Consider the following 13,628-nt stretch of genomic DNA (forward strand, 5'->3'; position numbering starts at 1 on the left):
CTTTATGTGGAATTTGCTACTCCACAAAACTATATACATTTAATTTATTGATTTAACAACAGGTTTGACTCTTATTGCACTTCCTCATCTGAAAAATTAGATTAATAAATGTACTTACCTTACATGATTGTAGAAGGATCACATGAGATAATGCCTGTAAGAGCCAAGACCAGATGTTATCTATAATTATTAAAGATCCTCATAATGAAAGGTCATTTTGTAATATAATTTCCCCTTCTGTTGATTTTTTTTTTAGAGGAGAGGCAGTTGGATTTAAATATTAGGTTTCATTGAAGACAGGCACACCTCTATATTACCCTAGCTAAGGTCACATCCCCTTAACTGACTTATCCTTTATCTTATTTTTTTTAATTTTTTTTAACATTTATTCATTTTTGAAAGGCAGAGAGAGAGACAGCGTGAACGGGGGAGGGGTAGAGAGAGAGGGAGACACAGAAACAGAAGCAGGCTCCAGGCTCCGAGCTGTCAGCACAGAGCCCGATGCGGGGCTCGAACTCGCGGACCGCGAGATCACGACCTGAGCCGAAGTTGGCCGCTTAACCGACTGAGCCACCCAGGTGCTCCTATCCTTTATCTTAAAATGGGAGAATTACCCTGGTTTTTGCTCATCTTTCAGTGACTATAAGGATTAGGAAAATTTCATTCATGCACACATATCTTTATGAATTTTGCCAAATCTGCATACCATCTCTGTTATTATTATTTACTTAGTGTTTTTATTCAAATCTACCAAATTTTAATTTAAGTCTATTCATACACCATTTAGGGAAACACTAGTACAGTTAAGTGCATTGAGCTGAAAGATCAAAAGATTTGAAGTCAAATCCTAGCTTTGCTCTTTACTAGTCATGTAATTTTTAGCAAGTTATCTGTTTCTTTATCTATAGAATAATGATTAAAGTATATAATTCACAGTGTTGTAATGGTGGTAACTACGGTAATATATATGATAACACTTTGAAAAATGTGTCACCAATATATCTTAGTTATTGCTGTTAAATAAAGGGGAGATTAGGTTATTGGGAGAAGAAAGTGGTATTGTTTTAGTAGTGGGCAGTTTTTTCAGAAGGGTAGGAAAGTGTATAAAGCATTTAAAGAGTGGATATACAACAATGCACTATTACATAGGTTAGAATATGGCAGAAAATTAATAAAATACTGCAAAAAGACAGAGGCAAAATCCACTCAAATTCACTTTGATGAAAACAACATTCTTAGTACAGGCACAACATAAAATTGTGGCAAGTTTATGTGAAGTTTTAAAAATAGAACTTCAAACATTAAAATGTAATTATACATATAATGAATCAAAAGATATGTTAACAGTAATTAGTGTTTTATATATTCTATTGCAATCATTAATTTTCTGAGACTAACATAATTTTCTTAATTGATCTCCAGAGTATAATGTAAATCACGTCAAGGCAACTAGTCCCTAGTTGTGAAGTGTATGAAAAGTCAAGACTACAAGCTTCTCAGACCCAAACCATGCTTACTTTAATAAAAAGCTCTTCGAAACATATTCCAACCCTTCTCCACTCTCTTCACCTCCTTGACTACCTGCTGTCCCATCACCTTCAACCTCACACGGAAACTAGAGTGGTTTGACTAGATTACTGTCAACTTCCTATCCCCAAACCTCTCTGATGACTGTCTTCCTCTTCTCCCTGGCCCTCCTTCCTAGTCTGAATCATCCAAGTCTTTATCAGAGCTTTGTGCTCTCTGCATCTTCTGTTCTCCCTGGGACTCGAATCTTGCCCTCTGCAGCTTTTATGAATCAGTATTAAATACTTTCACACCTTCCCTAACCGCAGGTTCCCATATATATAGGACAGCTTTGACGCTTTATCACTTATGGTCAGACGTGTCCAAAGAAGTCTATTTCTAATGACCTATTTTGTCTTCTGCATTCTTCACATCCCAACTCAGTGTCCACATTCCCTTTCCTCTAGGAATATTTTTCCCCCAAAGTATATCCAGAGATATTTTCATAGAGTATTGCACAAATAGTATAAATATAAAATTTGCCTGTAGTGCCACTACATAAATTGTCCATATGCACCCATTTCCCCTTATAAAACTTTTTTTCCATGTAAGTAGGTTTCTTGTAGTCATAGCACTCACACTGACTTCTCGATCCACTCTAGGAATAAAGCAGAGCCTGCTACAAAAACTGGCTGGTCTGGCTTCAAGAGGCCTTTCACCTTCTACCTGAGAGATTGTTGCCTCCACTTATCTGAGTATATTCCTATTAAGATCAACAAAGACTTTTATGCTGCTATATCTAACGTGTTCTTAAATCCAGACTTAAAGCTCAACTTCTTAGTAGTGTTTGACACAACTGATCACCCTTTGTGACACATCCTCTTTTGCTGGCTTTGTGATGTCACACCCTCCTGGTGACTGCCTACTTTGGTGGCCCCTTCTCAATTTCCTCCAATGGCTCTTTCTCCTCTGCTGTTCATGCCATTTGGGAGTTCCTAAGGACTCCAACCTGAGCTCTTTAGCTGCCACTTTACAAACTCTCCTTAGGGGAGATCATAAACTATTGAGGCTCCCAAGGCACCTGGATGGCTCAGTTGTTGAGGGTCCAACTTCAGCTTAGGTCATGATCTCATGGTTTGTGGGTTTGAGCCCCACATTGGGCTCCATGCTGACAGTGTGGAGCTTGCTTGAGATTCTCTCTCTCTCTCTCTCTCTCTCTCTCTCTCTCTGTCTCTCTCCCCCTCTCTCTCCCTCTCTCCCCCTCTCTCTCCCTCTCTCTCTCTGCCCCTCCCCCACTTGCATTTTCTCTCTTTCTCAAAATAAATATATAAACTTAAAAAAAACGAAACTGTTGAGTCTCCCATTTCCATCTTTATGCTGGTGATTCTCAAATTCATATATCCAGCAAAGACCTTTCCCAGAACTTCCTGTCTATCTAATGGTCAACTAGATATGTCTACAGGATTTTTCATGATAGGCATGCAAAGTTCAGTGTTTTCTAGAACAGAACTCAATGTCTTCCTACTTCCAAATTTTATCTTCCCAAGTATTCTTTGTATTGGTAAAGACCACCACCATCCACTCAGATGCTTGAGCCAGAAGTCTAGGTTAAATCACCATTGATTTACTCTTTATTTACCTTTTCCTTACCATGCCCTCTTCCAATTCATTAATTACCAAGACTTTTCCAGTCTATCTCCTACACACTTCTTCAATCCATTTACTTCCCTAAATTGTCACAGTCACCACAGCAAGTCCAAGGCACCATCATCTTTCACCTTCCCACTAAAGTACCTGTGACTATGTCACTTCTCTCCTTACACTCTTTAATGGTACCCCATTGCCTTTAGGATAAAGGCTCGAATCCTTAATACCTACAAGGTTGTGTGTGATCTTCCTTCTATCTGGTTGTAGAGGTTCATCACATGTCATTCTCTCCCTCACTTTCTCCATTCCAGAAACTGATCTTTCAGTTCTTTGCAATTGAGAAGCCACATTCCTTCTTACCTTGGGACTTTGCCTGGAGTACATTAGCTTAATTTCCAGGCCCCTACTGCTGTTCCTTCTCTGTCATCTCCCACAACTCTCTAGACCTACCTCTGCCCCAACTTTAACATAGTTACCTTTTTCTTTAGGTCTTGGTGTAAACAAGAACAATTTGTTCTCCTTCTCAGTATTATCATAATTACATCTGCAGAAATTTTCAGTGTCTTTCCAGCTACTAATCTGTATGCCCCATGAGGACAGTGAATTTTCCTGACAGATACATATAGAATAAATATTTGTTGAAGTAATTTATTTTTCAGGCATCTTTCTGGCTATTAACTTAAGATTTCTTTACAGTAAGACATTTGAATAACCCCTTTCACTCATTAGATTGAGATAATTGGAACTATGAGGATTTTTTTAAAGCTTTTGAAAAATAAAGTCTAAATTAATTGAAGGTTTAAGAGGAAAAAAAATTCATTTTCCCCTGAGACTTTATGTGGAGAGACTTTCACCTGTGAAGAAGAAAAAAAGATTTCCAAAACCTACTTAGGGAGTCAAAAGCAAATTGATAATACCAATAGCTGCCATTTATTTGGCACTTGCTAATTTCCAAGGTGATACAGTGAGAGTATATCAATTAATTTAAAATAACTATAAGGTAGTTACTATTTTTAGCCTTACATTAGAGGGTAGTTGTTGTTTCTGTTTATTGCTCTAAGAGAAGTATGAGGGAACGGTCTCACGCCTCTTAATTAGGTCATATTTTACAGTTACACTAGATTCTGATAATGACTGGGACTCTTTCCTGGCTGGCTCAGCTAGACCCCAGGCCACACTGCCAGAGGATTGTCTCTCACCATGTGCCACCTCTTGCATCACAGATTTTTCTCGGATGGATTTGGCTCCATCTTATTACTGCCAAAGGGATTTATCTAGTCATGCATTGCCCTTGAGGCCGTGGTAACTAGGCCTGTGATTTTTTTTTGGACTCTGTGGTTCTTCAACAATGTTCAGTAAAGAGAACTCTGGAAGGGGACCACATGTAGCTCCTTGGGAGGCATAAAGGATGGCAAGTAGTGAAGGTATAGGAGGGAGCTGGAAAATAACATATCTTGTTTCATTCATTCACCCATCCACTTATTAATTAAATGTATTGTACAAATATCTACTGCTTATCTACCATGTGCCAAGTACAATATTAGTGAATGAGAAGTTCCTGTCTTCAAGGCGTTTATAGCCTAGTTGTAGAAACGGCTAAGTAAATCTAGAAGATACTGTTGAGGGAACATAAAAGAGGAGTATTCTAATGGTCAGAACTCTTAAGGTTATAAGACATGAACCCAATTCAAAAACTGATTAGGCAAAAGTATTAATATTTATTGACTTAGGGAAAGAGGGCTGAAATAACAAAGCTCTGAGAAGGACAGACCCACAGCAAGAACTTGGTACCAACTGTCAACCGGCACTAGAATATTCCTAGGAGTTTTGGAGTGTGTGTGTGTGCGCGTGTGTGTGTGGAGAGAGAGAGAGAGAGAGAGAGGTGGGGGAGGGGCAGAGAGAGGAGAGTGAAAATCCCAAGCAGGCTCCGCACTGCTAGCACATAACCTAATGTGGGGCTCGAACCCCTGAACCGTGACAATATGACCTGAGCTGAAACCAAGAGTTGGACGCTTGACTGACTGAGCCACCCAGGCGCCCCTCCCCAAATGTCGGCTTTATTCTCCCTTACTGCAGACCAAATCTCACCACAGGTCAAGAAGCAAAGGGTTCCATCAATTCTAAGCCTCACATCAACCCAGGGTCTGACTCAGAGAGGATCGGATCCTCTTTTTCAAATACAGTCTAAAAATCCCCAGGGAAGAACTCAAATCAACCCACTTTGGTCACATGCCCATCTCTAGACTGGTGATTCTCAACTTCAGGCAGTTTTGCCCCTCGAGGGATATTTGGCAATGTCTGGAGACATTTTCTATTGTTATGACTGGTGGGGGTGGAGAGGGTGCTATTGGTATCTAGTGGCTGGACTCAAGGAATGCTGCTAAACATCCTACAACACATAGGACAGCTCCTCCCCCCCACAACAAAGAGACATCCAGTACAACATGTCAATAGTGCTGAGATTGCGAAACTCTTCTAGATCAATCAGTTGTGGTGTGGGGGAGGGTCGAGAGGGGCATCAAAGGCTCTCTTTAAAAAGCGAAGTATTGGCTGATACTTAAAGGATGAGTGGGAATTAGCCAGGGAACTAAGAAGCTAGGGAAAGCTGATCCATGGAGGGAAGTACCTGAGCAAAGAACAAGGACTGCCCAGAGCAGGCACCCATGAATAGCACTAGTAACTTCACCTCTCAGTGCTGGTATCATCATCCTGCAGAGCAATTACAATACTATTAAGCACAAATAATAGGTCATGTATATTTCCTCCACTATATTAAATTTTTTATCAAGGGCTAGTGTTTTATCTGAAATTTATTTCTATTTATCAGGAGATTGCTTTAGCCAGGTGTTAAAAACACATGAGTTGACAAGACCTAGTGGGTAGTAGCACTGACTCTGGAACCAAACAGCCCTGGCTTTGAATTCAGGCCCATCACTTCCTAGGAGTGTCCATGGCCACCACAAGTGGAACAGGCCAGTGCTAGGGAAATGCAGAAAGGAGGACGTCACCTTGGACGGGAGCAGATATGGCCAGCCACACGAGACCGGGAAGAGGAACCTAGACCTTTTAGGATGAATAAAATTTGGTAAATAGAAGCGAGTAAGGGATACTAGGTAGAGAAAGCAGTATGTTCCAAGGTTTGGAGTTAGGAAGGAGTATAAATGTAGGTAAAATAAGTCAAAAGTAATTCTAGGATATAGTGTGTGTGTGTGTGTGTGTGTGTGTGTGTGTGTGTGTGTGTGTGTGAGAGAGAGAGAGAGAGAGAGAGAAATGGGAAACTAGAAGAGGGAGTGGACTTGAGCAACAATAAGAAGTTTAATTTTGGACACAAATGAGCATTTCTTATGGAAAGTGTAAGTAGAGGTGTTCAGAGAAAAGTCAGTATCAGGCAGGATATACATTCAGGTGAGAAGTCAAGAGTTGGAGATTTGTATGCATGAGAAGGAACTCTTCCTTCATGTAAAATCCTTAGAGAGGAGGAGAAAAGAGAAGACAAATGGTTGTTGCAAGAAAGAAAGGAGGAAGAACAGAAAAGAAAACAGATGTGTAAATAAAGACAGAAGAGAATAAAATCAAGATGATGTGGTGTCATGGAAACCCAGGAAGGAGAGAATTTGAAGAAAGAATGGTCAATAGCCAAATACTGCAAAGAGGCCAAAGGTGGTCAAAGCTGCTAAAGAGGTGACTGGACACGTACAGTGCAACTTAAATTTTGTATTTCTAGTTAGAGGGTGGGGGTAGGCATGCTTTGGAGGAAGCCTGGAGTAGAAGCGGGGTGAGGACGTAGAGACCACTAAGATACAACAGCCTTGAAAAATTTGGATGCAAGACCACAATGCCCCCTATCATTGCTATTATTTCACGTTAATTTGAAATTCTTAACCCAATGCACAAGTGTAAGAGAAAGAGGAATAATAACTGAAAATAAGCTAGCAAAACACATGCATTTGTAAATTATATTATCTTCTACCCACAGTGCCTCAAAGATGTAAATAAATAAAAAAAACTATTAAAACTAAAAATAAAACAAAACAAAAACAAAACTATTAAGGCTAATACAATAGCTCATAAGCTGACTAATTACAAAGTAAACATACATGGCCACCAGTTACTAAAAAAAAAAAAATCCAATTCACAATTGAAACTCAGAATGACTAAAAAGAAGGACTGAATAAGTAGAAAGATATAAGATCTCCAATATTGTATATGTATCAATCAATCACCCATAAATTCATATAAATGTTTAGTACAACTCCAATCAAAATTCCAATGCACCTTTGGGATCATTTGACAAACCAATTCTAAATAACATTGAAGATAGAGGCTGGATCCTACAGAAAGACGTGGTAAAAAATTCTTCTTGGTGAGTTAAAGGATTTTAGGAAAGGGATATTAATATTCAATTTTAAGACTCATCTATTTAATATAAACCCCTTCCATTTTCTCATTCAGGAAAATCTGCCAAAAGTAGGAATGTCTTGTGTGGCAGTTTCAGGGAAGAAAAATTCAAACCAAAGGGGGTAGAGTTCCACCTTTAGACTGGTGGTGAATAAAGAGAAAAGAACAGCTTGAGAAGGTGAATTCATGATTAAATTTGGTAGAATCAGAACTGGGAGCCAGAAATGACTATGAGACTAGGAACCCATGGGAACTTGAAGCAATCTTAGAAAATGAACCGCAACTCCAGTGTGATGTGGGAGAGGTCTTGAGCCAACCTACTCTATAATCTCAGAGTTGAGGGTAATGTCAGTTGACATCTCAGTTACATATGTGAAATCTTAACTTTCCTAGAAATTCCTAGGGAAAAAAAAAGACACATTATTCCTAGTGCTTATCTCTGTAGTATTGAATTATAGACAATTTTTATTTTGTTTTTATGCTTTTCTGAGTTTCCTGAATTTTGTATAATAAATGCAAGTTACTTTTATAAGAAAAGTTTAGGGGAGACTGGCTGGCTCAGTAGAGCATGTAACTCTTGATCTTGGGATTGCAAGTTTGAGCCCCACATTGGGCATAGAGATTATTTAAAAATAAAATCTTAAAAAAAAAAAAAAAAAAAGAAAAGAAGAGTTTGTCAGTGAAAAATAGAATTGAGAAGAATGCTTGGGTGCAAAGCAGGGTCAAGTAAAGCTTTTGAAGTTCACTTGCTTGGTGGTTTCCAGAAGGGTCATAGCAAATGATTCTCTCAGTGTCTCATCATCAGCCATAATTAGTGATCATGGTTCTCACTCTGTTTTGCCATCATCACCAAGCACTAAGGGGGAGCAACATATCTTCACCCATGATCCCTCCTTCTGACTTCCCATACAGATGATGCCTATTATATACTGTGAGCTGTCTAGTTGTTTTATGTGCTTAACTATTATCTTATTAACTAGGTTTTTGGCTTGTCTAGAAGCTTATCATGTCTTCTATTTCTGCTGATTCTCCTATGGTACCTAATAGATATCAGATAGTGCCTTTCCTGGGTAAGTTCCTTGAAGGCATTCACATCTGTATTCTGCATCTGTTATAATGCTTGGCACATAGCAAGAACTCAACATATGTTTGGAGGCAGTGACCTCATTTGGCTTCCAAACAACTCAATAAGAGAGAGAGAAAAAAGATAATAATGATCAAAATAAAATATCAAGAATTACTGTTTATTGAGTGCATCCCATGTGCCAGACATTATGCTAAACATTTCACATAGAGTATCTTGTTTATTCCTCAGAATAACCCCAAGAGATAGGCACTACAATTATTTTAGTTGGTGAATGGGGACAGAGCCTTAGAAAGGTTCAATGGTGGGCACCTAGGTGGCTTAGTCAGTTGAGTGTCCAACTCTAGATTTCGCCTCAGGTCATGATCTCACCGCTGTGAGATAAAGCCCTGCATCAGGATCTGGGCTGGGCATGGAGACTTCTTAGGATTCTCTCTCTCTCCCTCATTCTCTGCCCCTCCCCTGCTCTCCCTCTGAAAGAAAGAAAGAAAGAAAGAAAGAAAGAAAGAAAGAAAGAAAAGTAAAGCGAAGAAAAGGTACAATGGTTTGATCAGTGTCTAAGAAGTTACAGAGGCGAGAGAAGAACTGAGGTCTGAGGTTTTCTTCTTTTTTTTTTTTTTTTTTAATGTTTATTTATTTTTGAGAGCGGGGAGGGGCAAAGAGAGAGGGGGACAGAGGATCCCAAGCAGGCTCCACGCTGATAGCAGAGAGCCCAATGTGGGGCTCGAACCCATGAACTGTGAGATCATGACCTGAGCCAAAGTTGGATGCTTGGTCAACCAAGCCACCTAGGCACCCCAGAACTGAGGTCTTCTGATGAAAAAATCAGGGCTCTATTATCTTCTTCTGCCTTTCATAAAACCAAATTTGATCTCAATATTTAGAATCCTCTCCTTGCTCAATTAGAAAAAAATCTGAGGGGCACTGGGTGGCTCAGTTGGTTAAGCATCCGACTTCAGCTCAGGTCATGATCTCCCGGTTTGTGAGTTCGAGCCCCGTATCGGGCTCTGTGCTGACAGCTCAAAGCCTGGAGCCTGCTTCGGATTCTGTGTCTCCTCCTCTCTCTGCCCCTCCCATGCTCATGCTCTGTCACTCTCTGTCTCTCAATAATAAATAAATGTTTAAAAAAATTAAAAAAGAAAAAAAGAAAAAACTCTGAGCTCTTAAAAATGAAATCTAAGGAGTCTAAAATAGGTAATAAAACCACTCTGCATAGTACAAAGGGATTACTATTTAGTACTAAAGTCATTTTTTACTTTAGATTTTAGGCCAATAGAATATTAGTTTGATTACAAGAATGACTTTCTAGATCATTAAATTTAGGGGGGCAGGTGGAAGAGCTTGATTCCAGTTTGAACATGACCTATCTACCCCAACACCCCATCTTTATATAATATTATCAAATTTAATCTCTATTTAAAGTGATGAAGGCCATATTTGTTATTAAGTTTGTTGGCTATGAAGCAGACTGGGGCACCTCCAAAACGCATCAAATAAATTATGCCTTTATTCCCTAGACTTTCTGAACTGGTTCTTACATCATTTTCTACTACTCCTTGAGCCAAAATTTGGGGTGAGCATGGAAACAAGTATTTATCTTTGTTTACAAACCTGTAACAGGTAGGGGCAAATGGGTGGCTCAGTCGGTTAAGTGTCTGACTTCAGCTCAGGTCATGATCCTGTGGTTTGTGGGTTTGAGCCCCATGTTGGGCTCTGTGCTGACAGCTCAGAGCGTGGAGCCTGCTTCAGTTCTGTGTCTCCCTCTCTCTGCCCCTCCCCCACTCGCACTCTGTCTCTCTCTCAAAAATAAATAAACATTAAAAAAATTTGTTTACAAAAAAAACCTTCACAAGCAAAGGTCCTGTCTGTGCCCCCCCACCTGCACCACCATTGTTTGCCAGCCCCACCTCCAAGACTCTAGTGTGCTGGGGCCCTCAAGCTTGCTGGCTTACATAAGGAAAACATCTAGGGTAGGTATCATCCCCTTGTCCTGCCTCACAGTTCTCAAAGGTAGGCATAGAGCAAAGGCAGCTCAGCTGGCAGCTGTATGCACTGCGGAGGGGTGGAGGGTGGACCACTTGGCTGGGTGTCGGAGGAAGACAGACTCTTCTCATGCCCAGACCCCTGGCATCTGCACGAGGCTGGTTCGTGCCCAGAACCGCACGTGGTCTAAAGATGGCTGGGTGAGAGGCAGTGGGCACGAGCGGGCAGAGAAAAGAGAGGGAACTGGAGGTGGATTTGGCAATACCTAGCTTAACTTCCTAAAGCCCTGGGATGTCAGCGGAACACCTGACCGGTCTGTTTTACTGCACACATCCTGCCACCTCCCATCCTGGGAACTGGGAAGATTCTCACCTGCTCAGAATCTTTCAGCTCCTGAAAGCAGCAGCAACAGTGGGAACTCTGGGAAATTTTAGAATAAATTTTATACCTCGGGGATTCAAAGCCCTCATATAACATGTGTATTAATTTTCTATTGCTACTGTAACATATTACCACATATACAATGGCTTAAATATGACAAATATATTAACTTATAGTTCGGTAGGTCAGAAGTCTGAAATGGGTCTGCTGGACTACATTCCTTCTAGAGGCTCTAGGGGAGACCTGTTTCCTTGCCTCTCTCAGCTCCTGGAGGCCCCTTCCTCCATCTTCAAGGCTAGCAGCCTAGCCTCTCCTCTCCTCTCTGATATCCCGCTTTCTTATTAGGACACTTGTGATTACACTGGACCCACCTGAATAATCCAGTATAATCTCTCTAGCTCAAATTCCTTAATTTTTTTAAAAATTTTTTTAATGTTTTTAAATTTATTTTTGAGAGGCAGAGACAGAGCACGAGTGGGACAGGAGCAGAGAGAGAAGGAGACACAGAATCCGAAGCAGGCTCCAGGCTCTGAGCTGTCAGCACAGAGCCCGACGCGGGGCTCGAACTCACGAACTATGAGATCATGACCTGAGACGAAGTCGGACGCTTAACCAACTGAGCCACCCAGGCGCCCCTCAAATTCCTTAATTTAACCACAGCTTCAAATTGCTGTGTGCTGTGTAAAGTAATGCATTTGCAGGTTCTGGGGATTAGGATGTGGATGTCTTTGGGAACCAGTAATCAGCCTATTACAATATGTGAATATGATTTTCTATTTTCACACATCTGATCTTCAAACACATTTACAGAAATGAATAGAAACAGTTATAAAAATAGAGGGCTGCAGGCAGTGAGGTAAAAAGATGTTTCATTAGAAATAAAAGATGACCTGCTCCCATCATACTAAGAGATGCTACTTGGGTTTTTTCATTTTTGCTTTTGTTTTCTAAAACCTCTCCTCCTTTTTTTTTTTTTTTAATATTTATTTATTCTGAGAGAGAGAGAGAGAGAGAGAGGGAATCCCAAGCAGCCTCCATGCTGTCAGTGCAGACCCCCGACTCAGAGCTCAGTCTCATTAACCATGAGATCACTACCTGAGCCAAAATGAAGAGTCAAATGCTTAACTAAGTGAACCAAATCTCTCCTCTTTTCTTTTTTTTTTTTTTTAAAGATCATTTATTTATTTTGGAGAGAGAGAGAACAGGAGGGGCAGAGAGAGTGGGAGAAGAGAGAAAATCCTAAGCAGGCTCTACGCTGTCAGCACAGAGTCCGACGTGGGGCTCAAAATCACAAACCATGAGATCATGACCTCAGCAGAAGTCGGATGCTTAACCAACTGAGCCATCCAGGTGCCTCCAAATCTCTCCTCTTTTTAAATGGAATGTGGAATTGGAAAACTGGAACAGCAGGGGAGACTCTGGGAAAAACAAAACTGCTACCAGATATTCTTTTTTTTTTTTTTAATTTTTTAATGTTTATTTTTGAGAGAAAGAGTGTGCACAAGAGAGTGCAAGCAGGGGAGGGGCAGAGAGAGAGAGGAACACAGGATCTGAAGCAGGCTCCAGGCTCTGAGTTGTCAACACAGAGCCCAAAGTGGGGCTTGAACCCACAAACCGTGAGATCATGACCCTGGCTAAAGTCAGACGCTATACCCAGGGAGCCACCCAGGTGCCCCAAGGAATGCTAAGGAATTTTAAATCCCCTTTTGGGATAGGTTGAATTTACTGAATCTTCAACATAATATATTCACTTTAGGGAAAAATCTTTACAGGTAATCATGGTCACATATAAATCATACTTTTTTCTGCCTTCACCATTTCTTCCCCTTACCCTGCTCTATCAATCTAAACAATAATAATATTTTTTTGTTTGTGCAGCGTTTGTTCTGTTTCCACATGGCTCTGAGCATTTTACATACAATGTTTCATTTGATCCTTGCAATGCCCCTGTAAAATGGATACTATTTTCCTCAGGTTATAGATGAGGAAATCAAATTTAAGTAATTTTTCCAAGGTCATACAGCAAGCAGGTGACACGGCGAGCTGGAATATCAATGTGCTCCAAATTCCACACCATTAACCATTGTACTTACATTTTGCATCTTTCAAAAGAACACGATTTATAGATTCCAGGTGGAATTTTTGCAGTGTAGACATTAATAAGGAATGCAAATGTCATGGAATTACTGGTTAAACTATCTTTGCTTCCCACTACCCTGAGCATGAGACAAGAGTCCACCCCTCCTGGATCTGGAACATGCTCCTTCCTCTCCATTATCTGTGAATAGAGCCTTCCAGGCAATAAATCACTCTGTGGTTTTCCTTCTCCCCTATTGACCCACAGAGGCCTGATTCACACTCCGTGAATTCCTTATACATCAGCCAGCTTGTAAGCAGTGTGGCTGTCACTAAAGAAACAAAGTCATTTTACACTCTCTTTCAAAAGCAAACAAACCTGGACAGCACCACGAAGCACTTCAGAGGGATGGGGAGGGAGGCCAGCTCCCAAACCGTGAAAGTGGAGCCTGTAAGAGGGAAAGGCAATGCTGCGTTGGGGAGTTCACAGGGACATTCAAAGCTAACTTTGGTTCCTTTTTCTGGCAACCTGTTTCCCCAAACCACCCTCTTC

The 13,628-nt window shown here is 40.6% G+C and overlaps 1 long non-coding RNA gene across 1 annotated transcript in view; it reads right to left on the minus strand.

Annotated features, from left to right (window-relative positions):
• Nucleotides 1–13,628, minus strand: part of LOC132664225 (uncharacterized) — a 239,695-nt gene that overhangs the window by 109,061 nt on the left and 117,006 nt on the right. Inside the window, exon 6 of the long non-coding RNA XR_013553356.2 lies at nucleotides 119–154. This is a non-coding gene — a long non-coding RNA (uncharacterized LOC132664225). The remainder of the gene's footprint in view (nucleotides 1–118; nucleotides 155–13,628) is intronic.

This window comes from Panthera onca, chromosome F2, assembly GCF_046562875.1.
Source record: "Panthera onca isolate mPanOnc1 chromosome F2, mPanOnc1 haplotype 2, whole genome shotgun sequence".
Taxonomy (NCBI): Eukaryota; Metazoa; Chordata; class Mammalia; order Carnivora; family Felidae; genus Panthera; species Panthera onca.